Below are 27,506 nucleotides of genomic sequence, written 5' to 3'. Positions count from 1 at the left end.
CTGAAAGGGATGCGGCGTCAGCGCGAGCGCAGGCACAGCTGGAAAGGCCGCGGCAAATTGCAGAGGCCGGAGCTGAGCGGGGTCAGGTCGACGTCCTCGGGCGCCCCCAGCGGCTCCAGCAAGAAGCTGCAGGATGGCGGTGAGGAAGAGGAAGAGCTCCCCGCGCCGCAGCGACTCGCCCAGGCACAGCCGGCCTCCCACAGGGAGAAAGGGTGGGCAGGAGCAATGAGACAAGATGGGGTGAGGGGCGCCCTCAACTTTCAAAGGAAAACAGAATAATGGCTGGGTACTCACGGACCCATCCATCTAAAAGTCTGGAAAAGACAGTTTAAGTAAATCGTGGACCTGCTGCAAGTGCAACATTGCAGGGGTTCGAGTCCCAACTCTGACAGTACTAGTTTCCTGATCTTGGGCAAGCCACAGTTTCTGGGTAGGTACCTGAAATGGGGAGGGTAATAGTGCCTCATTTTGTTGTTGTGAACATATATAATGCTCTAAGCACTATACTGCTATTAATTTAATCCTCTTAATAACTCCAAGAGGTGGACCTTTTTATGATCTTCATTTTATAGATGTAAAAACCGAGGCACAGGGACGTCCCTCGTGGTCCAGTGGCTAAGACTCCGCGCTCCCAATGCAGGGGGCCCCAGTTTGATCCCTGGTCAGGGAACTAGATCCCACGTGCCGCAGCTAAGAGTTCGCATGCCGCAACTAAAGATCCCGCATGCCGCAACTAAGACCTGGTGCAGCCAAATATATAAATAAATACATAAATAAGTAAATATTAAAAAAACAAACAAAACCGAGGCGCAGAGAGGTGAAGGAACATATCCAAGGCCACACAGCTAGAAGATGACAAAGCTGGGGTCTGGCAGCAAAGCCCAGCTCTTAGCCACCACTCTCAGAGGTAGCACCTGGTGCACAGTAGGCAATATGGTAAGTTACCTATTATTATTCACCCCACCCCCTTTTCTAATACTGAGTTAAACAGGAAAGATTTTTTTCAGCCGGGTAAAGACCAAAACCAGGACCACTTCAACTGCACCACCCAGTGGAGAGACTGACAGTGACCAGGTCCAAGTTAAATTACAATATTATCCTGACTCCCTGCCTCCCTCCGTGGGGATTTCAGTTGCTATCGGCCTATAGGAGCAGAGCTGGGAAGGAGAAGGAAATGTCTTTGCATATCCAAAGCTGAGGATGGGATGGGACGAAGAAGTGAGAGGGTTTGGGGAGTGGAACTAGGCCTGGGGAATGCAGGTGGAATACGGGGCCAGAAAGACTGGATCTTGCCCCTGACCACTCTCACCGGCTGAGAAAGGCATGAAGGCAGAGCTCTTCTTGAAGGACTGATTGGCAACCAGAAAATGCTCAGGGTTGAATTCCCAGGGCGTCAGAAATTGGCTGGGGTCGTAGTGGACTGTATCAAGGAGGGTGATGATATCCGTGCCCCATGTGGGTGGAGAGGCAGAATCAGTGGTGTTAGAAGGGCTGGGAGGTTCCCAAACTAGGATTTCCACTGTACAGAGCTGGGAGTCCTGGGGACATGATAAGGGGTGGTGGAGCATAGGACTCCACAGGGGTCCAGGAAGTCTAGGGTGTGGGAGTCTAGGGTTCCCAGTGATGGGTGCTGGAAATGGTTTTGTTGGGGTCTGAGGCAGGGATGCGGGATACCCCCCTTGTAGGAACAGATTTGGCGTTCCTGGGGCGGGAGTGCGGTCTCTGAGAACAGTATTTAGGTACAGGGGCTCCCCAGGATAAGGTCTGAGACCTTGGGGATTTCAGAGAGGGTCTTAGGAAAGGAGCCTCTCATAGGGAAGAGGTCTGGGGTTCAGGACGTGGTCTAGTCCACTATGCTGTGGCATACGGCTGAGTTTCTGGATTTAAGGGCCTCAGATGTCTGTTGCTAGGGCTTGGGTTGCCAGCTGCTAAGGTCCGGGGTGCTGATTGCTAGGGCCTGGGATATTCCTTGCTAGAGCCGCAGATGCCTGTTGCAAGAGCCTGGGATGCCTCTTCCTAAGGTTTCAGGTGTCGTTTGCCAGGTGTCCAGAGCACCTTGGGTAGCAGGAAGTCTTGAAAAGTCGTGTCCCGAGCGACGCGGTGTGGAAAGCTCATGGGATGACGTCTGCGAAGCACTGCACCTCGTGGATCACCGCATCTGTGTAAGGCATGGCCGCTCGGTCCTCCAGCGCAGGCAGCCACGCGCGTCCCAACACGCGGTCGATCTCCTCCTGTACGCGGGCTGCAGGTGGAGGGGGGAGCGTTGTTGAGGGTATCAGCAGGCTTGACTGTGCTGAGAAGAGGTGTGTGTGACTGCGTGTGGAAGGGGTCCAGTCAACGCTTTCCAGGGATGCATGTGAAGGTTGGCCGGAGCTTCGGGAGGGAGGCATTGAGTTCAGAGATGTAGGTGAGGGCGTAAGTTTCGTTCGTGCCAGGGCTCCTAGGGGCGGGGTTGTGCGAAGGGGGTTCGGGGCTGCTTAGGGTCCAGGCCCCTGATGGGATTGCCGGCGGGACTTCGAGGACCAGGGCTGCAGGAGGATGGATGGAGTGAGTGGGGTGTGCGGGAGAGCTGAGAAATCGGGGGTGAAGCAGGCGGCAAAGACCCAGTCGGCCTCCGCACAGCGTCCTGGAGGCCAAGGTTCCGCGAAAGACCCAGAGGTGGGGTTTGGGGAGGCGGGGTCGCAGACTGTGCGGTGCGGGCCGTTCAGACTGTGTGGGAGGAGATGGGTTCCTGGGGAGGCCCGGTGGCTGAGGCTCTGGGGCCGGGCTCTGGGCGGGCTGCGCGAGTTATGTGGGCAGGGTCAGAGGTGGGCGGCAAAGCAAGATCATGCGGGCGGGTTCTGCGTCCCGGCAGACCCGGCAGGCTGTGTGGACCGCGGGGACCACGTGGGTGGGCTCAGCCTCCGGTGGGCTTGCGGGTTTGGCTGTGCGACCCAGGCGCGAGCTGGAGGCTCTCACTCCAGACACACTGGGCTGGAGCTCATTGTTTGTGGGCGGGGCTTCGAGGCGGGAGGAGCGGGTGTGCTCTACCGCGCCGTGTGGGCGGGTCTCCCCACCAGGCTCCCGGCGCTCGCACCTTGCACTTTTGGATACTTCATGAGCGCGAGGAAAGCGTGGCGCAGCGTGGTACCCACGGTCTCGGAGCCTCCAAAGAGCAGATTGTGTGTGGTCATCAGCAGAGTATCCATGTGGAAGTGGCTCAGCGGGTCCTGCTTCTCCTGCGGGGGATAAGAGGTGGGGATGTGAACAAGGCCGCGGGGGGATCCTGCGGGCTCGGATCCTGTGCGACCCGTTCCCCACAGACCTGCACAACTGCTACTGGGTGCCACTTCAGCCCCTCCTCTCTTTAATTTTGTTTCCTTGGGGGAGCTGGGGAGCGCGGAAGGGCAGGGTAGGGAGAATCTCAGCCGCGGGGCCCACAATAACAAATCCTTAAGGATTTCTTAAACAGCTGTTAATTGGCGGAGGCCCCGAGTGGCCCCAGCAGAGCCAGGTGTTCCAGCTTCACTTCCCGGATGTGGGGAGATTAAACCCAAACGCGCTCAACTCGGGATCCTTGTTGGTCTGAGGCAGGATAGCAGGTCAGACCAGAGATGAGACTTCCAGGCAGGGCTTACCTGTGCCATCTTGGTAAGGAGCAATCAATGAAGTTCCGGGGAGAGTTTGGGTCGAGGGAGGCCTGGTGGTCACAGACACTGTGGCGATGAGGTCCTTCATGCGTCCGAAGTTCTGGAAAAGGTGTTGGTGCAGCCCGGGCACCCAGTCCAGGAGGCTCGGAAAGATATGGTACCTCAGAGGATGGAGCAGAGCTGTAGGGATTAGGAGGAACAGGCAGGCAAGGAGGTAGGGAGCGCGCGCGTTTGTGTGTGTGTGTGTGTGTGTGTGTGTGTGTGTGTGTGTGTGTGTGTGTGTAGCGTGGGGCGGGGGCTATGTGTAGGTGGAGCCCCTGTGGAGTGGGCAGGGCCGCATACCTCGGGGGCGGGGTCAGACAGAAAGGGGCGGGGCCTTGCAGGGCCAATCGCAATTCCTTCCCTGCCCACTGCTTCCCCTATATCCCTGGAGGGGCTGGACCCCCAACCCTCTCGCCCGTGGAACTAGGCCTCCTGACCTCTCCCCAGGGGCTGCTCATGATTTGGAACTTGTCATTGATGGGGTGGATAAGGGTGAGCAGACGCTTATCGTCGTAGTCGAAACGGGTGCCGAAGATCACGGAGCAGATAATGTTGGACACCGAGCGGCTCAGCACAAACTTGGGGTCGAAGGGCTCGCCTGAGGGTGAGGGGCTAACGGGTCGGGGAGACGCAGTGTGCAACACACCAGACCCCAGGCGGTAACACCGCTAGCAACACAGGACACAGGCTCCTGGACACCTAACATGCAGCATAACAACACCCCAAAAGTATCTAGCAACACAGCATACAATCTGACAATATTACACACAGTGTCTGACAATATTACACACAGTGTCTGGCAATACTACACACAGTGTCTGGCAATACTACAACCTCACTTGGCAATGACACACAGCAGCACAACCTAACACCCAATGACCTGACGACCCAACGGATCACGGAAAGCAACATGAAAACAACGCATTCCTGCATCAGCCATGACATGATAGCACGGCCCAGCAAACTGAACCTGGAGTTAAATAGACATAGTTTGGATCTTGGCTTGGACTCTTAGTCTAGGCATGACCTAGGCGAACCGACTTCCCTTCTCTAAGCCTCAGTTTTCTCATCTGTAAAATGGGTGTGTTCTGGAGGGTCTGGCCCGACTGGCAGTGGCTGCTCCAGATGTGTGCTCAGGAGCTCTGAATGTGTCTGGGGGTAGAGGGGCTGCTCTTAAATCATCTCTGTCCACACCACCTTGCCCCCCTTTTTCCTAGTTCTCCCAGTGACTTTAATCCCTCCCATCTTCCTGCATTATTTGCATGGGTCTGGGGCTCACAGCCAGCTGCAGTGATGCCCTGAGTGGGTTCCTTGGGAACCCCACCTCCCCCTCCTATAGGCTCACCTCAGCTCTTCTCACTGTGGCCAGTGGTGTCCATTTGCCCTGGATTGGGGTGAAGTCTTATCCATTTTTTGCCACTGGGGACCCTGGATCTGGTTCTGGGTCTGGTTTGGGGTTACAGAGCTCTGGCAAAATGAAGGGACAAGGATGGGGTCAGGATCTCTGTCCTGGGCAGAAGTTTTCTCATTCTCTGGGGGCCCATTTTCACAACTCTTCTCACCGTTTTCTGTCTCTTGCCGTTTGTCTCTGAAATTCTGTATGCGTCTCTCTTTGCTTCTGCTTCTGAAACTTTTTGTCTCTTTTTATGTCTCTGTCTCTCTCATTCTCTCTCCCTTTGTGTCTCTGGGTCTCTATCTTTCACCCTCTATTCCATCTCTAATTCTCTTTGTGCCCTTTCTCTTTCTGCTTCTTTCTCCCTGTAATCTTTCTCAGTCACCATCTTCTCCTGACTGTCTGGGTGTCTCCCTGTCTCTTTTTCTTTCTGTCTCTCACACCTCCAAGAGCTGGACTGCAGTGGACAGGACTGAAGCCAGGCTAAGGTTGAAGGAGGATTTGGGAGAAGGGCGGGGCAGGCAGAAGCCTCAGGAGAAAGGACCTCAGACGTGAATGGTACCCCCGCTACTGCCCACGTACACCTCTGATCTCTGGTGGCCTTGGCCTTGCAGCAGCTTGAAGCAGGGTTTCAGTTCCCAGCCAGTGATTGTGGCCAGTTCGCGGTGGTGAGAGCACCGAATCCTAGCCATAGACCACTGGTCAGTGGTCAGTGACAAGGCCCCTGGCCCTTCAGCTTTGCAGAAAAGAATTCCCACAAAGATGGAAAGTAGTGAAACAAGTAAAGTAGTTATTAGGAGAAAAAAGTACAGTACGTGTGGATAGACACACGGGCAGACTCAGAGAGTCATGCCCTTGTGGCAGTTTAAATCACTTATTTCTTCCAGGTTTCCTTTGGCCAATCATTTTGATTTGCCTGGCTCAGAGTCCATATTCAGTTTATCTCAGGACCTTGCCATGTGTGTGCGCGCATCTCTTAGCCAAGCTGGATTCTACCGAAGAGGTCTGTGGGTAGTTAGCATCACTTACTGTGGGGTGGCGCCCCCTCCCATTTTGACCTCGAAGGAGCTTTTCTGTGCATGTGTAGTCGGGGAGGTCTCCTGACTTAGAGAATGAGAAATAAGTGGTCTCTTATCTTCTATCTGGGTAGGGCCCAGCCTCCTCCCTCGATTGTCCTGCTATGCTTGTCTTGGAGTATTGGTCCACAGGGAACAAATCTCCAATTGATTTACCCTGGGGTGGGGGGGCATTTACCTCCTGCCTCACCTCCACCTCCGAGGCTGTCTTAAGCTCCCCACCAGCTCTGTCTGCTCTTGGCTTCCACCCCAGAAACTGGCCACAGTTACTCAACTCCTTGCTAGGTCAGGAGGGCAGATTGCAAAAACCTGGAGTTGAACTAGGACTCCAGTTCCTGGAGGTTAGGGTTGGGGAGACAGCCCCAGAGGTCAAGGGTCTGGGAGGCCAGGTGGAGGTGTTGGTGACCCCCCAGGTCCATTGGTGGACACGATGGTAGTTTTCCCATGGGGGCGGGGGAGGAAGTGCTTGGAGGTTCTGGGGGATTTGACACCCCAGTCCCAGGCATATGTTGGGATGGAGGTGGGGCCCATGCTATTATTTAAGTCCCAGAAAGGCAGGTTGGGGCAGGTCCTGGAAGAGGGGTGAAGGCTTGATTACGGGATTATGTATTTCTAGTTTCCCCTGGCATCTACCCCTACTTCTGGGGGAAAGGAGCAGTACTGGATCTACCTGAACCCCATAAGTGACATTTCCCTGACCCTAGAACTGGGTTGAGAGGGGCTTGATGGGACTGCCTTACTGGGGAACTTGGGATTCACGAGAAGGGGAGTTTTAAGGGGCTTTGAGTTCTTCTGGTGGTGTGACTTGTTCTCCTGCTACAGAGGGAACATGGGGTAGGGAGGGATGTATTGTGAGTTTCCTTAACCTTGGCACTATTGACATTTGGGCTAAATCATTCTTTTTGGGTGGGGGGACTGTCCTATGAGTGGTAGGATGTTTAGCAGTAGCTCTGGTCTCTACCCACTAGATGTCAGTAGCAGACCTCCGCCCAGCTGTAAAAAATCAAAAATGACTCCAGTCATTATCTAATGTCCACTTGGGGGCAAAGTCCAACCCAGTTGAGCAACGCTGGTGGAGAAACTGAAACACACCAAGGGCAGCTGAACCTTCCTCATCTCTAATTAGCCTCTCCTTGAGCCCGAACTGTTACACTTTTTCCTGTTCCCTCAAACCTCCATGACCCTTTCCTTCCACATCACTCTGCTGGTGGTCCCATTTCTTATCCCATAGAGAAAATAGCAATCGGAAGAGAATTAGCCACTATCTCCACCACTACGCTCACTCACCTACCAGAATCTGAGCCACATATGCGCCTTCCGGCTTGCGGGATCTTAGTTCCCCGACCAAGGATCAAACCCATGGCCCCTGCAATGGAAGCACAGAGTCCTAACCACTGGACCGCCAGGGAATTTCCATAAATGTTTTTATATTTTCCCTGTCCCAGCCCTGGAATCAACCACTTCTCGAAAAAGTCCTGATTCCTTGTATTGGAAGATGGTATTTAGAAACCAAGATCTGGGTATTAGCTGGGCTTATTGCTAGTGGGATATCCTTGCTTATTGGCCCTCTCGGTGGACAAAACTTGGAGAGTTCTCTCTCTTTCTCTCTCAAAAACAATTCATATTGATATCTCTGATTTCGATCTAATACACAGGGTCCATTCTAGCTTTCCCTATTTGAAAATTCTTTTTTTTTAAAAATTAATTAATTATTTTTTGGCTGTGTTGGGTCTTCATTGCTGTGCGAAGGATTCCTCTAGTTGAGGCGAGCTGGGGCTACTCTTTGTAGCAGTGTACAGGCTTCTCATAGTGGTGGCTTCTCTTGTCGCAGAGCATGGGCTCTAGGCATGCAGGCTTCAGTAGTTGTGGCACGCAGGCTCAGTAGTTGTGGTGCATGGGCTTAGTTGCTCCACAGCATGTGGAATCTTCCCAGACCAGGCCTCGAACCCATGTCCCCTGCATTGGCAGGCAGATTCTTAACCACTGCACCACCAGGGAAGTCCCATGAAAATTCTTTCCTTTCTAGCAAGAATTTGACTCTCATTTTTTTTTTACAATATATTTACTTATCTGTTCAACTTTCATATGTACATAAAATAGTCTCACAATTGCTAACCCATACCCAGTAAGAAATAAATTTACTAACTAGAGTGTAGTATTTGTGTACAGTTATTTTTGTCTTTAGACATACAATATACAGTCAAGTTTCTTTTTCCCAAAGTTACTTCAGTTAGTTCTTTTCATCCCCGCCCTTTTTAAGTAAAACAGTTAGGTAAATACAGTATATAATTGGTAATACAGTTAGGTTCAGTTGTTACAGTTTGTATTCCATTTTGAGTTCCCCTACATCCTGGTGGATTTTTAAAATTTACATATGATAAAATTCACTCTTTGTGCTGTACAGTTCTATGGGTTTCGACAAATGCATAGAGTCGTAATCCTACATACTCACAGTGAAGGAGGCGTTTGAGGGACCCTGAGTCCCATTATCCCTTTCTAATTCTATAATATATAATAATTTTGCTGACCCCAGAACTGTGATCAGATGTTAGCCCAAATCCTGGATCCCATGAAAGAATAGAGTTTTTAGCAGTTTTTATCTTTCTTTTGTTCTGATTGCAAGATCTCCTGCTGCAGAAGAGGCACTGGAGAGGTTGCAGGAAGAGTTCGGAGAATTGTTGAGGAGCCTCAAGTCTACAGTGTCATGAGCTGCAGGGAAGGGAGACTGAAGGGCAGAGTGAGGGAGAAGCTGAGGGGTAAAGGATGGGCCTGAATAATAGTTTCAGTGGGAAAAGTTTTTGCAAGTGTTTGGCATGGGCACTGACCAGTCAGAATGGTTGCCAGCCTTTGACAAGAGTATGACTGCCAGAGTCTACTGGGTGATTCCTAGCACTAGAGCTGCTTGTTGAATAAATGAGCTGCATATTGAATAAATGAATGAACTGTGTTTTTAATTTGTTTGTTTTGGTTACATGCCCTCTAAGCACCCAAGTGCTCCTCTAGGTTGGATATCAAGGAATAGGGGGAGTTTGGGGATAGACGTCCCAGTGCTGGCTTCACCATCCCACAGTGGAAGGGAACTCTTTGAAGGCTCCAAGCTCCTCTGCACTGTCCATGAGAATGTTTTCTTCCATGAGAACTTTTCTTCAGAACCTGGTACCTGGACAGCACCACTCTGCACCTGGGTAGGTGGGCTGTGCACAGGGGCCATACTAGATGCTATGCCTGGGGAGGGAGGATGGAGTCGCCCCAAAGGACACAGCTCCGGGTTTTCAAAGGAATCAGAAATTGGGAGTAGTTAACACACCAGTCAGAATGGCCACTGTCAAAAAGTCTACAAATAACAAGTACTGGTATGGGTGGGGGGAAAAAGGAACCCTCCTACACTGTTGGTGGGAATGTAAATTGGTGCAGCCACTATGAAAAACAGTATGGGGGTTCCTTAAAAAACTAAAAGTAGAGGGCTTCCCTGGTGGCGCAGTGGTTGAGAGTCTGCCTGCCAATGCAGGGGACACGGGTTCGTGTCCCGGTCCGGGAGGATCCCACATGCCATGGAGCGGCTGGGCCCGTGAGCCATGGCCACTGAGCCTGCGCGTCCGGAGCCTGTGCTCCGCAGCGGGAGAGGCCACAACAGTGAGAGGCTCGCATAACGCAAAAAAACCCCCAAAAAACAAAAAACTAAAAGTAGAGTTACCATATGATCCAGCAATCCCACTCCTGGGGATATATACGGAGAAAACTCTAATTCGAACAGATACACGTGTACCCCAATGTTCATAGCAGCACTATTGACAATAGCCCAGACATGGAAGCAACCTAAATGTCCATCGAGAGACGAATGGATAAAGAAATTGTGGTATACGTATATATACAGTGGACGATTACTCAGCCATAAAAAAGATTGAAATAATACCATTTGCAGCAACATGGGTGGACTTAAAGATTATCATATTAAGTGAAGTAAGTCAGATAGAGAAAGACAAACACCATATGATATCATTTATATGTGGAATCCAAAAAAATGATACAAATGAACTTATTTACAAACCGGAAATAGACTCACAGACATAGGAAACAAACTTACGGTTACCAAAGGGGAAAGTGGCGGGGGGATAAATTAGGAGTTTGGGATTAACATATTCACACAAACTATATATAAAATAGATAAACAGCAAGGAACTATATTCAATATTTTGTAATAACCTATAATGGAAAAGAATCTGAAAAAATATATATACCTTACGTATAAATATATATATAATATGTATAGCTGAACCACTTTGCTGTACGCGTGAAACTAACAAAACATTGTAAGTGAAGAAATTGGGAGGATTTGGTGATGGAACCAGAACTTGGTTGACTCAAAGTACTCTTCTAATACCATGTGAAACACATTTTAAAAAATCTGCAAGCTGGGTTTAGCTCCACAGACTGTATTCTCTGTTCTCCCGGCTCATCTGTTTGGGTCATTCCCTCACTTCATTAAGGTGTTTGCTCAAAGTCTCCTCACAGAAGCCTGCTCTGACCATTCTATCAGAAAGAGCCACCTCCATTCCTCTGCAGCTGTTACCTGCTGTATTCCCTGAGGCACTCACTACTCCCTGACATTAGAATAGACACGTGTTTATCTAGTTACAGCCTCTCTGCCCTCCTAGACAGTAAACCCCGAGAGAGCAGGACTTATGTCTGTTTGCTACTATGTCCACGTTGCTTGACACGTAAGTGCTTGAGGAATGTTTAGTGAATCAGTAGATGTTATGGAGGTGTGGACTCTGGAGTGAGGCAGACCTGGGCATGAATCCCAGCTCTGCCTCACCCTTTCTGGGTGTCCTAGATAAGGGACCACTCCTTTCTGAGCCTCAGTGACCTTGTCTGACAAATGGGGATGTTGGTCTCTGCACCAAAGGGTTGTTGAGGGAACTCAGTGAACTCAAGCATGTCACAAGCTTAGCAAAGCACCTGACAGTGTGAATAGCTGGTACCTGAGAACTGTTCTTAATCTTTCCTGGGCCTCCCAAAGCCCAGGTAAAGGTACCCTGATATTCTCTCCCTGGGTGAGGCACGGATGAAAAGGGAGGGAGAATTCCAAAGAAGAGGCTGAGGTGCTTTGTTCGGTGTCAGTTTACAGCCCTGAGGCTGAGTTGTGCCCCAGTCCCGAACCTTTCCTCTATGTCAGCGGCAGGTGAGGGTGAGAGAAGGGGTGGAGAGAAATGAGAGTTCCAGTCCCACCAAGCACAGACCAGCTCTGAGACCCCCTTGCCACCCCAGGAAAGCTTTAGAAGGGGTTTGAATCATTGCATTCTAGAACCTGAGAATCCCAAACCCACCCCACTGACATTAATACCCGGATTCTTACAGAAGGGAGCGAGAATAAATTGCCCCCATGTCCACCAAATCCTTTCCTGAGCCTACGTCCTCTCCTACATCTGCCTGTGGGAATGCAAGGTGGCACTATCTCTTTCCCCTCTGCTCCTGGGCACAGGGAGCTCCCTGAAGAGAAGAACACTCACATCCCCCCATTACAACCCTGGGGACTCAGAGACACTCCCCCTCATTGTTCCTTCAGCCTCCCTTTGGCATGCAAAGGGTCAAGGGCAGTGGGAGTGTGGCTTCCTTTTTCAGTCATAGACTTGGAGAGTTGGCCTGGGGTTGAAAGCAGAGATAGGGGAGCTGATGAAGTGAAGACAGACTTAAGGAACGGGGGATTTGAGTGGGGCAGACGGAGAGGAACTCCCCCCTCCTTCTGGGAGCACATCAGTGCGGGTGAGAACTACCAATCAAGCGGTTCCACTACGTAGAGCAATGGTGGCTGGATTGCAGAAGAATACGCAAAGGAGAAATCGAGAGGAGTGTACACTTGGAAGAAATCAAACAGCCACAGATGTTCCATCTCAGCAGAACAGATGACAGGTGAATATTACCGAAGGACTGCGAGGAAAGGCTACACGTGCAGGAGCTTCAAAGAAGGGGGAAGAAGGGGGGGAAGGGGCACAAATCAGAAAAACACAGGAAGACATCAGGAAGGGAGTTATCACACAAGCTGACAGTCAAAGGCACACTCCGGGAGGTGGAAGACCCCAGAGGTGAGAGTGAAAGACAGATGGAGAAGGGGGCCTGATGAAGCAGTCCAAATCACTTGCTGGTCGTCTCTCGGGTCCCTAGGGGGATTTAAATGTAGGGGGGAATGGACCTAGAGACTGTCATACAGCGTGACGTTAAGTCAGACAGAGAAAAAATACCGTATGTTAGCGCATATGTGTGGAATCTAGAAAAATGGTATAGATAGTATTATTTGCAGAGCAGAGATAGAGACACAGATGTAGAGAACAAACGTATGGGATACCAAGGGGGAAAGAGGGGGTGGGATGAATTGAGAGCTTGGGATTGACATATATACACTATTGATAGTATGTATAGAATAGATAACTGATGAGAACCTTCTGTAGAGCACAGGGAACTCAACTCAGTGCTCTGTGGTGATCTAAATGGGAAGGAAATCCAAAAAAGAGGGAATATATGTATATGTATAGTTGATTCACTTTGCAGTACAGTAGAAACTAACACAACATTGTAAAGCAACTATACGCCAATAAAAATTAATTTAAAAATAAAATAAAATAAAATAAATGTAGGGGGAAGGATTTGGGTATTCAAGGGCTTTGAATGCTGGGCTGAGGAGCCCGGAATTTGTTTCCTAGGTCCCTAAACAAGGATGCTGAGGCGTCTCACTGTACACAATGTTTAACTCTTGGTTGACTAGTCAAGACAAGCCTAGGAATCTCCTGGCTGAGAGCGGAGGCAGAGGGGACCCTCACGATGTCCATACTCAGAGGATGAAGGAGATGAGTTTACTGGGGAATTAGGGAGTGGTGCAACAGGGGAGGGATGACTTCTTTCTGTGACCCGGTCTCCACCATCACGGACCCTGTCAATTTCTACCCAAATCACGACTTACCTCCTCTTCTGCCTCTAGTCCCCAGCTCCTGGGTGGAACCAGAAGAATCTTCCTCAAAACGACCATGTCACTCATTAATCAAGTCAACAAGTATTAATCGAGGACCAACTAACTACAGTTGACCCTTGAACGACACGGGTTTGAATTGTGTCACAGGTCCACTTGACTTGGATTTTTTTTCCAGGAAATATGTACTATATGTACATGATCAGGGTTAGTTGAATCTGCAGATGTGGAACTGAGGATTCGGAGGGCCGGCTGTAAAGTTACAGGCGGATTTTCCATTGCCAGGAGGCAGCTCCTCCAAACGCTGCATTGTTCAAGGGTCAACTGTAGTTACTGGGAATACAGCAAAGAAAACAGAAAAAAAAAAAAAAGAAAGCCCTGTTCTCACGGAGTTGACACTCTAGTCGGGCTGTCTCCTCTGTACAGCTGTGAGAATTTTTCTAGGGTCGATTGCCGGAAGTGGAATTGCTGGGTTGCAGTATATGTGCAACTTGAACTAGGCTAGGCATTGCCAAATTGCTCTGCAAAGTTAGCTTAACTAATTTATACTCCCACCCACAGTATGTAAAGATTCCGGTGTTGCCCTTCAATATTTGTTCCTATCAATTGTAAACTTTTGCTAATCTGATGAATGTGAACTATCTCGTTTTAATTTACTTTTCTCCAAATGATTACCGGGTTGGGCATTTCATGTGTGTATCGGCCACTCCCTTTCCTCCTCTGTGAACTGCCTTTTAATACCTTTTGGTTTTTTTCTTGTTGGTTTATAGGAGTTTAGTCTGATCACTAATCCTTTGTTGGAAGGGCTAGTCCCTTTTTTTTTTTGCAGTACGCGGGCCTCTCACTGTTGTGGCCTCTCCCGTTGCGGAGCACAGGCTCCGGACGTGCAGGCTCAGCGGCCATGGCTCACGGGCCCAGCTGCTCCACATCATGTGGGATCTTCCCGGACCGGGGCACGAACCCGTGTCCCCTGCCTCGGCAGGCGGACTCTCAACCACTGCGCCACCAGGGAAGCCCCGGGCCAGTCCCTTTTTAAAAGCTCATCTGACTGGGTCAGGTCCTCCCAGGATAATCTCATTTATGATTAACTCAAAAATCAAGAGATTTGGGACTCTAATTACATCTGCAAAATCCCCTTTGTCATGGAATGTAACATAGGGGAGTGATAATGCCATCCTATTCATACATCCCACCCACACTTAAGGGAAGGGGATTATCTGGAGGTATGGGTCATGTGGAATCATTTTCAGAATTCTGCTTGTCACAAATGTTGTAAGAAGTTAAACAATTTTTTTTTCTTCTTAAAGGAGTTTTTGGTCTCATAGATTCTACTTTTTTTTCTCTCACTAGATTACCAGTTATCGGTTTATTATAAAGAATATTAAAGGATACAAATCAACAGGCAGATGAAGGGATACACAGAAGGAGGTCCTGAACAAAGGAGCCCCTGTCTTCGTGGAGTTTGGGACCTGGCAGGTGGAAGCGTTCTGGTTCCCTAACTTAGACGCTCTCTACTGTTTTGTTTGTGTGTGTGTGTGTGTTTGTTGTTGTTGTTTTGTGCTTCACTCATTTCTGCTATTTGAATGCCAGGCTGAGGAGCCCAGACTTTGTTTCCTAGGTCCCCAAACAAGGATGCTGAGTGATCTCACTGTACATAATGTTTAACTCTTGGTTGACTAGTAAAGGCGAGCTTAGCAATCTCCTGGCTGAGAGCAGAGGCAGAGACCCTCACGGGTTTCTCTCTTTGACCTTTTAAAAAGTCTTGCTCTGTAATTATTTAAAAAAATTTTCCTGTATTGGGTGCTGAACTCATTAATTTTCAGTTTTCTTATTTTCATATAAGCACTTCTCTCTGAAGTCTGTATCCTTTAAGTATTGAGATGTAATGATTTCATCATTCAGCTCTAAACGTTTTCAATATCCAATATGATTTCTACTTGGTTCATTCATTGTATAGAAGTATGCTTTAAAATTTCTGAGCATTTTGGTGTTTGTTTTTCTCTTTTTGTTATTGATTTCTATTTTTTTTTACATTGTGGACAGATTGTATTGTCTATACTATTATTCCATTAACATTTATTAAGGTTTGTATCCTGGCCTGGTATGTGGCTAGTATTTGTAAAATTTCCATGTGTGTTTGAAAATAGTGAGGGTTCTCTAAGAGTTTAGGGTCCTCTAGCTGTTAAATGGGTCTACCTAATTAAGCATCTTTTTCAAATATTCTATACTTTTACTATTTTTAAAAATCTGTTTGATTTATCAGTTACTCATGGAGATAAGTTAAAGTCTTGTAATTTAGGGCTATATTGTTATGTGTCAGGATTTTTATATTTTCCAGGTGCATAGGTCCTTTTTTCACAATATTCCTGTAATTCCTAATAATTTCTTTTTGCCATAGTGTCAATCTTGTTTCATTTAAGTATGTATAAACCACATTGTCTTTTTTTCAGGACACATTAGGCTGGTATACCCTCTCCTATTTATTTGTCTTCATCCTTACTGTGTCTTGTGTGATTTATTTTTTATTCAATCTATGAGTGTGGGTCATGGGGGGGTTATTAATTGCTGAGTATGGTCTGTTTTTACTTATTATTATTTTTTAGATTTAATTTTTAAAATTGAAGCATAGGGACTTCCCTGGAGGTCCAATGGTTAAGACTCCGTGCTTCCACTGCAGGGGGCACGGGTTCGATTCCTGGTTGGAGTAACTAAGATCCTGCATGCTGCTCCGCAAGGCCAAACAAACAAAAATATTGAAGTACAGTTGATTTACGATGTTGTGTTAATTTCTGCTGTACAGCAAAGTGATTCCGTTATACATATATATACATTCTTTTTTTTTTCTTTTTCTTATTTTCCTTTTTGCGGTACGCGGGCCTCTCACTGTTGTGGCCTCTGCCGTTGCGGAGCACAGGCTCCGGACGCGCAGGCTCAGCGGCCATGGCTCACGGGCCCAGCCGCTCCGCGGCATGTGGGATCTTCCCGGACCGGGGCACGAACCCGTGTCCCCTGCATCGGCAGGCGGACTCTCAACCACTGTGCCACCAGGGAAGCCCCATTCTTTTTTTTTTTTAACATCTTTATTGGAGTATAATTGCTTTACAATGGTGCGTTAGTTTCTGCTGTATAACAAAGTAAATCAGCTATACATATACATATATCCCCATATCTCCTCCCTCTTGTGTCTCCCTCCCTCCCACCCTCCCTATCCCACCCCTCTAGGTGGTCACAAAGCACCGAGCTGATCTCCCTGTGCTATGTGGCTGCTTCCCACTAGCTATCTATTTTACATTTGGTAGTGTATATATGTCCATGCCACTTTGTCCCAGCTTACCCTTCCTCCTCCCCGTGTCCTCAAGTCCATTCTCTAGTAGGTCTGCGTCTTTATTCCTGTCCTGCCCATAGGTTCTTCAGGTTGTGTAATAGTATGATAAGTTGGTGTATTACTCTTTTTATATATTGATGGATTTAATTTGCTAATATTTTGTTGAGAATTTTTGTATCTATATTCATGAGGGATGTTGGTCTGTAACTTCCTTTTCTGTACTATCATTGTCTTGTTTTGGCATCGGGGAAATATTGGCTTCATAGAATAAGTTGAGAAGTGTTTCCTTATTTCCTGTTTTCTGGAACAGATTGTGGAGAAGGATGCTATGTAGCTAATATACACTGTGTTGGATATTACACGTCAAAGCCTCGTTTTTAATTTATTTATTTGGCTGTGTTGGGTCTTAGTTGCGGCACTCGGGATCTTTCGTTGCAGTGAGTGGGCTCTTCGTTGCAGCGTGCGGGCTCCAGAGTGCCCGGGCTCAGTAGTTGGGATGCGCCAGCTTAGCTGCCCCTCCGTATGTGGGATCTTAGTTCCCCGACCAGGGATCGAACATGTGTGCCCTGCATTGGAAGGCAGATTCTTAACCACTGGACCACGAGGGAAGTCCCAAAGCCTCATGTTTTTTTTTTTGTTTTTGCCCTCCTGGCATTGTCAGAGAATGTAGGTATTACAAATAAATGGATTTTCCATATAACTGGAACTGATCTTTTCAATAGCAAATGGGAAAAAAAGTTTTCTAAAACTGAGGTATAATTGACATACATGATATTAGATTCAGGTGTACAACATAACGATTTGTATATTTTGTGAAATGATCACCACAGTAAGTCTAGTTAACATCTGTCATATACGTAAAATTTTTTTCTTGTAATGAGAACTAAAAAAAAATAAAATCACTTTTAACGTAAAAGCCACATTTTAATACTTTGTTTTGTGGTAACTTTTTGGGAACCCTGTGAACCATTTATTCTCCATTTCCTGCTGGATCCTGCTGGACCATTAGGGGGAGAATGGAATCTTGGTAGAGGAACAAGGGGTTCTTTCCTTCCTGTTTGCTTGTTATTCTGTGAATATTACCACAGCAACAGTCCTTCACTTCAGCGGAAAGGGCAGAAAAAGCATTCTAGGCAGAGGGAACAGTCAGTGCAAATGCCTGGAGACATAAATAATCCATGCACAGTAATAGAAGTTTGGTGAGCTTGGGGAATAGGATCTGTTTAGTGACATGTGATGAGAAACGAGATTGGGAGAGGAGGGCAGAGCCCAGGCTAGAAAGGGTCTTGGAGACTAGCCCAGGGAGTTTGGGATTTCTCCTTTAAGCTTTTGTTCTTCAAACTGCAGGTCATAACCCATTAATGATTCATGAGCAGCTTGAAGGGCTGCAACAAGCATTTAAAAAATAATAAAACAAAAGAGAAGAGAAGACTCTCTCTATCAGAGTGCCTCTCATGAGTAAAAAAGTGCTGCTCCAGCTATACAGATATCCGTGTGCACGTGTGCGTACAGGTTTGCATGCGTCCTGGGAGCAGCCACATGTGGAACAACCTGAACTTGAGTCAGGGGTGATGTGACATCTAAATTCCCATCCTTCTACCTCCTTTCTCCAAAATATTTCTTCTGAGAATCACCCCCTTCCTCCAGAGTTCCTCTGGGGGCAGGGGCTCCATCTGAATCATCTCTGGAACCTCGAGAGAGGCACACACTGGAATCCAACTCTTTCATCCAAATCTTCCTTTGTCATGTCCTAACGGTGTTACTTTGAGCAGATTCTTTTTTTTTTTTTGTAGACAAGAATGTCTTCTTCTTTTTTTAAAAAAAATAAATTTATTTATTTTAGTTTTGGCTGTGTTGGGTCTTTGTTGCTGCGCACGGGCTTTCTCTAGCTGAGGCGAGCGGGGGCTACTCTTCGTTGGTGTGCGCGGGCTTCTCGTTGCAGTGGCTTCTCTTGTTGCGGGGCACAGGATCTAGAGCGCAGGCTCAGTAGTTGTGGCGCACGGGCTTAGTTGCTCCGCGGCATGTGGGATCTTCCCGGACCAGGGCTCGAACCCATGTCCCCTGCATTGGCAGGCGGATTCTTAACCACTGCGCCACCAGGGAAGCCCTAGGCAGATTCTTTAACCTTCCTCTGAGTCCGTGTGCTCATTTGTAACAAGGATCATCATAGGCTCACCTCACAGACACTTTATTTGGTTGAATGAGTGCATGCATAAGTGGTGTTATGGATTGAACTGTCAAGAAGGTACTCTAAAGTCGGAACTCCCAGTACCTCAGAATGTGATCTTATTTGGAAAAAGAATCACTGAAGATATAATTAGTTAAGATGAAGTCATCTTGGAGTATGACTGGTATGCTTACAAAAAGATGGCCAGTAAAAAAGAACAAAATAATGTCATTTGCAGCAACATGGATGGACCTAGAGATGATCATACTAAGTGAAGTAAGTCAGACAGAGAAAGACAAACACCACATGATATCGCTTATATGTGGAACCTAAAAAAAATGGTACAAATGAACTTATTTACAAAACAGAAATAGAGTCACAGATGTAGAAAAGAAACTTATGGTTACCAGGGGGAAAAGGGGAGAGGGATAAATTGGGAGATTGGGATTGACATATACACACTACTATATATAAGGTAGATAACTAATTAGGACCTACTGTATATCACAGGGAACTCTACTCAATACTCTGTATTGACCTATATGGGGAAAGAATCTAAAAAAGAGTGGATATATGTATATGCATAACTGATCCACTTTTTTCTACACCTGAAACTAACACAACATTGTAAATCAACTATACTCCCATAAAATTAAAAAAAAAAAAGATGGCCATGTGAAGAGGGACAAACACAGGGACGACACCATGTGATGACAAAGACAGAGTTTGGAATGACACAGCTGCAAGCCAAGTAACTCCAAAGACCAAGAGCTGCAAACCACCAGAAGCTAAGAAGAGGCAAGGAAGGATTCCCCTACAGCTTTCAGAGGGAGCATGGCCCCGCTGACACCTTGATGTTGGATCTAGCTTGCAGAACTCTGAGACAATACATTTCTGTTGGTGTAAACCACCCAGCTCGTGATACTTTGGTCTGGCAGTTCTAGGAAACTCATACAAGGGGCTCAGCACAGTGTCTGGCACATAGCAGGCACTCCACACATGCTACTTGTGCCTGTCATTATGGCAAGAGCAGGATTCTTGTTTTGGTAGAAGAGAGTAGTGAAAAACAAGCTACCCAGAAACATCACCACTGTCATCCTCCCATTCCTGCAGCCACTGAGTTTTAAAGCTCAACACCAGGCTATGTTTCAATCTTCAAATAATTCCTGTGAGGAAGGAGACAGATGAGAGACTCAGGAAGGCCCAAAGAGTTAGCAGCAAAGCCTGGACCAGAATCCAGGGCTCCTGTTAACATCTCCGCCCCAGCACTGTCTCTTTGCCGGGCTGGGTCACTGGCTCTTCCAGAGCAACAGAGCTGAGACTGCCCTATCTGGACAGGTGAGATCGAGGCATTGGTGGCTAGAAGGTGACTTCTCTTGGCACCTTTGGTAATGTCTTGATGGACTCCTGCTTTTCCCTTTTCAGGTGTAAGTTTGAGGACTCTGGAGATTAATACTTGTTCTCTCTTCCCTCTCGTCTCCCTTCTTGCTGGGCAAAGACTTACTAGCCACTCTATCTTCCCCTGGAGATATGCCTCATTGGCAGAACCCAGCTAGTTCCAGCCCCTCCTTTCCTCTCTTGACTCTTTCTCAGAAGGAACTCTCAGCTTGGAGATCTGACGTTTGCCACCAGAGGGGCTGGGAACGCAGTTCCCAAGGATGTGGCTAAAGGAAACTCTTATGCTAAGATTCTAAGCATCAAGAGTTCCAAGCATCAGTAATTCAAATGTTCGGAGTCTAAGGTTCTGGGAATCCGAGATTCCAAGATTATGAATTGTGGACTCTGCAGTTCCAAGATTCGACCGTTGAGTTATGCCACAATTCTAAGATTCCCCCAGGTGAGCTTTCTAGAAACCTCTTAAAGTGACATGCACAGGAACGGATAAAGTTTGATTCTGACTCTGAATTGTTGAATAGTGTGTTTGTCATAATAAAGAGTGTGACCCTGTGGATCCTTATTTCCCTCCAATGAGTAGGAAGCAGCTAATTTGTGGAAACCGAGTTGCCAAACACAGATCATGGAAATTGAGAAACTTGAGAATCATAGCCTATAATGAAACTTGCAGGGTTCAAAGGACCAGATTTCCTCTCACTTGACCTCAATCACTGGTCCTTCAAGTGTGGCAAGTTTTGTGGATGCAGGGCTCTGCGTAGCATTTAGATCTAAGGTTAGATCTAACTCTAGATCTAACACAAAGGTCTACAGCTGATGTGTATGAATGTTCAGATTGCGCAACGCTGAAGGATGCCACCTCTAAGGGAACATACGCTAACTTATCTGAGAGCAAGCGGGTGATTCAGACCCTCACAGATCCCAGATCCACCAGAGAGAGCCCCACCTTCAGAAACTCATAGGAAACGTGACTTCCTGTATACACTCAGGAGAATGTGCAATCATATACTCGAATGCCTGTACGCACACATGCGCACACACACACACAGACATGGCTGTGCTGCTACCAAACTTCTCCTGGCATTTTCTCTGAAAGTGTTTCTCTCTCCCACCCATTTCATTAAGAAGTCTGACTCCTGTCCCCAGGTCTGACTCTGATCGGACACAGTAGCCTTATCTGGTGGTGGGCACGAAATATGCTCTGGCATCCAAAGTGTGCATGAGTGGGCAAGGGTGTGGGCAAGTGTGTAGTGAAGCCAGGTCAGCTGCCTGTCAGGGCTCTGGAAAAAAATCTCCTGGACAGAGCTGCTCAGGTTGTGTAATAGTATGATAAGTTGTTGCTTTTTCACTTGAGGAAGGGGTGCTTTTTAAGAATCTCCCTAAACGACTGTGGGCTAAGTATGGCCATCCCTATACAGATCTGTGTCCATGTACTTGCTGAGTACTTACTTGTGTTCTGTGGGACCTCAGACAGAGACGTAAACTCTCTGGACCTCATCTTTGTTACCTGTAAAATGGGCATGAATACTGTTCCCCGTGACATAGGTTTGTGAGCGTTAAGTGAGGTGAGTATATGACGCTTTTAGCATAGAGCTGACACAGTGTACTTGCTCAATAAATAATATCTGTTATTGTCACTATTCAAAGTATAGTATAAGGTTTCTTTTCCTCTCAACCCACCTCTAGCAAGGTGAACAGAGTCCGTTTGTTTCTTCCTCTCCTATCCACCTTGCCCCTTCCTTCCCCTGACCCCCGTCCATCATCCCCCCATCCTTAGCCCCGCCCCTCCCTCCCCCATTTGCTCCTCCCACCAGCCCCACCCTGGCACAGCCCTGGCTCACCGGGCCAGGAAGCTCATGGTGTAGTTTTGTGGGATGGTGACAAAGCCCACGTGTTTGGGGGACACGTCGATGTCCTGGGGCGACTGTGGGGACTTGAAGCGGAAGTTCTGCATGATGGTGGTGAGGAAGAGAAAGAGCTCCATTCTAGCCAGGCCTTCTCCAAAACAGTACCGCTTTCCTGAAGGAATGGGGGGAGGCATGGAGGTGAGGCTTGTTTTCATTGCTACCTTGACCCCACTACCGACCGACCCCCGGCTGTATTCTCCCAGGGAGGATGGGCTGGAATCTCGAGGCCTGAGAGACTTTCAGAGAAGTTGCTACTCCTCTCTGAGCCTGTTTCCCTAGAACATGGGGTGGGGTGAAGCAAAACAGGCTGTAGCAATGGGAACTTTAGGTGCCCCTTCTCCTCAAATACACACTCAAATATGGCTGCTGTGCCATCGACCTTCTAGGAATCTGAAGAATTTAAGTGACCTTGGACAAATCTCTGACTCACTCTGGGCCATGATATTCCCTATCTCTGAAATGGGTACGATCATCCCTTTTCTTTTGCCTGGGCCCAGGTTCTTGGTAGTTATGGGGTTTGCAGCTGGTTGGCTCCAAGGTATATGGTAAGAGGGACTTCCAAGTTGGAGAAAGATACTAGGTTACACCTTAGAGATGAAGGAGGCCCCTGTTGGTGTTGGCTTGGCAGTGTGTCTTACCGATGGAGAAGGGCACAAAAGCATTAAACTGCCCCTTCTCATCCAGGAGGTGCTGGGGATTGAAATTTCGCGGGTTGGAGAAGAACTTGGGGTCTCTCAGCATGCAGCCCAGCATAGGGAAGACTTCGGTGCCCTGGCTGGGAGGAGGGAGGGGACTTTTATAAGGTGGAGTGGGGGATGGGTGTGCTGAAAGCACCTGGGGGTGGAGGGGGAATTTGTGTGACCTTGGTGAAGGGAAGTGGGAGGCATGGGAGTTGGGGTCCTCTGAGGCAGGAGCTTTGGGGGACATGAGATTCATCGTCCCGAGACAGGAAGTTTGGCAGCCATGGGGTTCACGTCCCCTGAGAAGGGAAGTTTGAGGAACATGGGCTCTGTGTCTCCTGGGGCAGAAGTTTTCACAGACATGCAGTTCATGTCTCCCAAGGCAGGAGGTTGGGGGAACAAGGAGGTTATGTCTCTTGAGACAAGAATTTTGGGTGGGACATAGGGTTCATATTCCCTGAGGCAAGAGGTCTGGGGAGATATGGGATTCAGGAGTCTCTGAGTGGGAAGGTGGAAGGGACATGGTAGTTGGGACAGTCTTTGAGGGAGTGGATCAGGGGCTGGGAAGCTTCTAGGGGGAACGGAGTGCGGGGTCACAGGGAGTGGGTTGAAGATCCCTTTAGGCTGGGTGGGGCAGCACCTTGGAGAGGAGGAAGTCTCGAAACTCGGTATCCTTGGTGATTCTGCGGGCCGGGCCCATGGGGATCATGTCTCAGAATCTCTGGATCTCGTGGATCACCGCCTCTGTGTAGGGCATCTTGGCTCCATCCTTGAACTTGGGCTGATGGTTCTTGCCAATCACGTGGTCAATCTCCTCATGGGTTTTGGCTTGGGGAGGAGGGGGAACGTGTTTAGCTATTGTGAGGACTCAGGGCAGGGATGACCGTCCAAGTAGGTACAACACGCATGACATCCACGTGTGGCATGGACATAAAACATTCAGGCCGTAGGCGCTGTTGGTGCAGGGTCTTGCTCACCTGGTCCTGCCAAAGTCACCTGGGAGGTGCAAGGGGAGAGTCTTGGGGGATGGTCTGGAGGAGCAGGCAGTGGGCACTTGGTTGGTTCAGTGTGGGCCCTGGCAGGTATTTCGTCACTGAGTAGGACATCTCACAGAGCTGAGGGTGGGGAGAGAGGAAGGGAAGGGAAGGACAGCTGTCAGTGCTCAGGACCCAATGGGAGTCGGACCTGTCGCAGGGCAAGGAAGGCACTGGGTTAAAGGCACCTACACAGATGTTTAGGTATTTCGATGGGGCTGGATGGGAATAGATATCTAAGTTTTCACATGAGTTAAGTGTGAGGGACCCTGTCCAGGAATTAAAGTGAGATGGACTGGGACACATATCCAGGTTTCAGACGTTCAGGTGATGCTGGATTGGAGCATACATCTGGTGTTCATATATTCAGGTGAGGTTGGGTTGGGAGACACCTGTCCAGGTGCTTAGCTATTTAGGTGGGACTTGGAAGGGGGGGTCACCTAAGTGTTTAGGCATTCAGGTGGTCTCAGTTGGAAACAACTGCGTGGATACTTAGGGAATCTGGATTGGGGGCTTCTGTACAGGTGTTAAGGTATTAAAGTGGGGCTGCTGTGCAGGTGTGAAAGCGGGGAGATACCTGTTCAGGTGTTCATATATTCAAATGGGCCAATAGGGGGCACTTCTGTAGGTATTTGAGTGAGCTGGGCTGGAAGACACTTATTTGGGTGTTTGGGGAACAATCTGTCCAGGTGTTTACATGTTTAGGGGTCTTGGTTTGGGGTACCTGTCTAAATGTTGAGATATTTAAGCGAGCTGGGTAGGGGGCACTGTCTAGATATTCTAGTGGGCTGGTTTGGGACACCTGTGTAGGTAACAGATGATTTTGGTGGGCTGAATTTTCCGGCACCACGTGTTCAGGTAGTCAGGAAGTGGGCTGAGGTGATCTCTTGTCCAGGTGTTAAGAAATTCAGATGGAAAGATAGAATATCTTAAAAGGGAGCATCTGTTAGATATTAAGGTAAGTTGGGGTGAGGATACCTGCACTGGTGAGAAGAGAAAGCTGGGTTGAGCACATGTATCTTGCCTGCAGTGTCTATTTTTTTTCATTCTTTTTTTTTTTGGTGGGGGGAGCATCTTTTGAGATATCCAGGTGTGCTTGGAGACTGAGTATTGGCCACCTGTCCCGGGTTCTGGTGCAACTGTTCAGTTGTCTGAGAGTGGGGGGCTGGTTTTGAGGGCATCCTGTCTGTTGAAGGATGGGAGTTTGGGGCACCTGTCTTGGTGTGGAGGGGCAGTTGGCAGGTTGAGGTAGAGGCATGGTAGAGCCAGGCTGGGACAGCCTACCTGGCCGGTAGACGTAGCTGTGAACTGGAAGCTTCCCGGCATCATACACAGCAGTGATAGGAGCTCTTTGTTCTCACAGTCAAAGCGGCCCCCGAAGACGATGGAGTTGATGACACTGGAGACGGTTCGGCTCAGGAAGAAGGTGGGATCGAGGAAGGCGCCTGGGGGATGGGGTGGGGTTAGGGAGAGACAGGGATTTGGGGGAGAGTCAGCTTGGCGGTCTGATGCCAGTCTGCGAATTTGAGGAGGGCGCGGAAGTGCTGAGCCAGACTTCCAGCCTCAGACCCCAGAGCTGGGAGGCCGGACGCCTTCGCCCAACCTGGACCCCTTCCGGGGCCAGGATGCGTGTGTCGGTGCGGGCTGTCTTCCTCCTCCTCCCCCTCGCACTCTCCGGGGTCCCCCCACTCACCGTGCGTGCCCCGGCAGGCCTCGATGAGGAAGTCCACCTCCCCCTGGATGCGCTCCTCGATGCCGCGCTTGCCCACGCCCAAGTCTCGCAGTGCGGTGATGGAGAAGCGCCGGAGGTGCTGGGCGCGCTCCCAGCTGCCGAACGCCAAGCCTGCAGAGGGGGCGTAGGAGTCGGGGCGGGGCAGGCCCAGACCAGCCGCCTGGCCCGGAGAGCGAGAGAAAGGTGGGCAGAGAGAGAGAGCGAGTGGGAGATTGAGCGGGGAGGGGAGGGGTGGGGAGGGAGGGAAAGAGGGTGGGAGGAAGCAAGGGAGGGAGGGAGGGGGGTGGGCGGGGGAGAAAGAGAGAGACAGAGACAGAGAGAGACATACAACTCAGAGAAATGCAGAAAGAGGTAGAGACCAAGTTGCAAAAACAGAATCAGAAGGAGAGAGGCAGGAAAGATACACTGAGAAAAGAGATACAGAGACACTCACAGGAAGAGAAAGAGAGAGGAGGGAAGGAGGGGAAGTGAGATACTTGGAGATCTGGGAGGTGGATATAACAATTGTGAAGGATTCTAAAACTGAACTGGAGAAGAGAGAAAAATAAGGAGAGAGAAACAGAGAGGGTCTGGGAGGAGGAGAGACTGTTACCAGGAGATGGAGGCATGGGGATTTTGAAACAGAAATAATGTGAGATTCTAAGACTAAGAAAGAAGAGAGAGAGGGAAGGAGAGAGAAGCCTGGGGAAGCACAGAAGTTGAAAAGGAGAAAAAGACAAAAAGGCATAAGGAGATAGAGGACCAGGGTTCCAAAGCAGAAGTTCCAAGAGCTCCTAAGAGATACAGAGAAAGAAGAGACAGCTAGTGAAAGAGAACAGGGAGATAGGGGAGAGAGAGGCAGGGAGAAACGGAGATGCAGAAATGCTAAGACAAATGAGAGACAGAGGGGGCGGCAACCATGAATAGGAATGGGGACAGAGAATGCCAGAGGAAGTCAGGACGAGAAGGCTGGGGACACTGAAGCCATCAAGTCTGCCTGACCACACCCCCCTGCCCCACCCCTGCTCTGAGGTCCCCCTCCCCATAGCCTTTGAAGAGCCAGTTGAAGTTAGCCTGCTTGCCTCATCCACTGAATTCCTCAGCCTGGTCCACCAGAGCCTCTGTCAGTGTCATATCCACACAGCACCACGACCCGCCAGGGCCCCAGGTGGTCTGTGGACACAGGGCCATAGCGCTCGCTGACCTGATGGAGGTGAGTGCAAGTGGTTAGAGCAGCCTCTACTCTGAACTGGCCCTGTACCCAGTTCTCACATCCCGAGATGCATTTCCCTACAGGTTCTGATGGTCAAGGAGCTGGACATCCCAAGATGTGGTCTTTCCTGGCCAGGACCCTGACACTGAATCTTTAAAACTCCCCTGTCCTTTCCTATGACTCTGGTCCAACATTGTCAATTCCCAGCCACAAAGCCCCAACCAAACTGGGCAGGCCACCACCCCTGTCCCACGCATCTCTCTGCCTTGGGACAGCTTCATGAAGGAGTTGTACATCTGCTTGGTGTTCGGCTGCAGGTGGTTCCCGACGAAGGGCAAAGGGGTGGGTCCAGGAGGCAGCGTCCCCTCGAGCTTCCTCTACCGCCAGACAGACATCAAGACCAGTATAGTCAGACAGGCCAGCAAAGCCGCAGGAAGCAGCCCTGAGGCCAGCATGGTGGCACTGGGGGTGACAGTCAGTTGGTGATGTCTGGGATGGTTTGCTTTTATACTACCTGGGAGAGAAGGGCCGACTTTGGTCCTGATTACATAATTGTCTCATTTCACCTCCCAACTATACCCCCCACTATTCTCCCCACCTAGCTTGGGACAGAGCCAGCAAGGAAGGAGGAGGGGGACCTCAGATCAGATTAACAGAGAGTGGGCCCCAATATGGAGTTCGTGGTTCCCTCGGGAGGGACTACCCTAGGCTGTGGAGGGCAGTTGATAAGTTCCAGAGTTGAAGATTTTGGAATATTTGCTTGGGGGAGCCCCTGAGCTTTGGATTTGGGATCTCAGAGTGAGAAGGGATCCCAAAGTGGTGGATTTTGGGGTCTTGGGAAAGAAACATTCAAAGATCTGGATATAAGGGTATTAGAATGAAACAGGATGTGTGGCTGTGGATTGGGGGGTCTTTTGGTGAGGAGAGATGTAGGTTGAAGGGTCTCATTGTGGGGGGAGATTCCAGGGAATGGGTT

The 27,506-nt window shown here is 48.9% G+C and overlaps 2 pseudogenes; both read right to left on the bottom strand.

The window, feature by feature from the left end:
- Window positions 1-17: 17 nt before the first annotated feature.
- Window positions 18-27,189, bottom strand: LOC111180832 (cytochrome P450 2F5-like; annotated as a pseudogene).
- Window positions 21,782-24,932, bottom strand: LOC111180831 (cytochrome P450 2A13-like; annotated as a pseudogene).
- Window positions 27,190-27,506: the final 317 nt, after the last annotated feature.

The sequence above is a fragment of the Delphinapterus leucas genome, chromosome 20, assembly GCF_059928025.1.
Source record: "Delphinapterus leucas isolate spDelLeu-1000000601 "Yukka" chromosome 20, BTC_Dleu_Yukka2, whole genome shotgun sequence".
Lineage (NCBI taxonomy): Eukaryota > Metazoa > Chordata > Mammalia > Artiodactyla > Monodontidae > Delphinapterus > Delphinapterus leucas.
The sequence above is the reverse complement of the archived record's forward strand: the minus strand, read 5'-3'. Positions and strand labels throughout refer to the sequence as shown.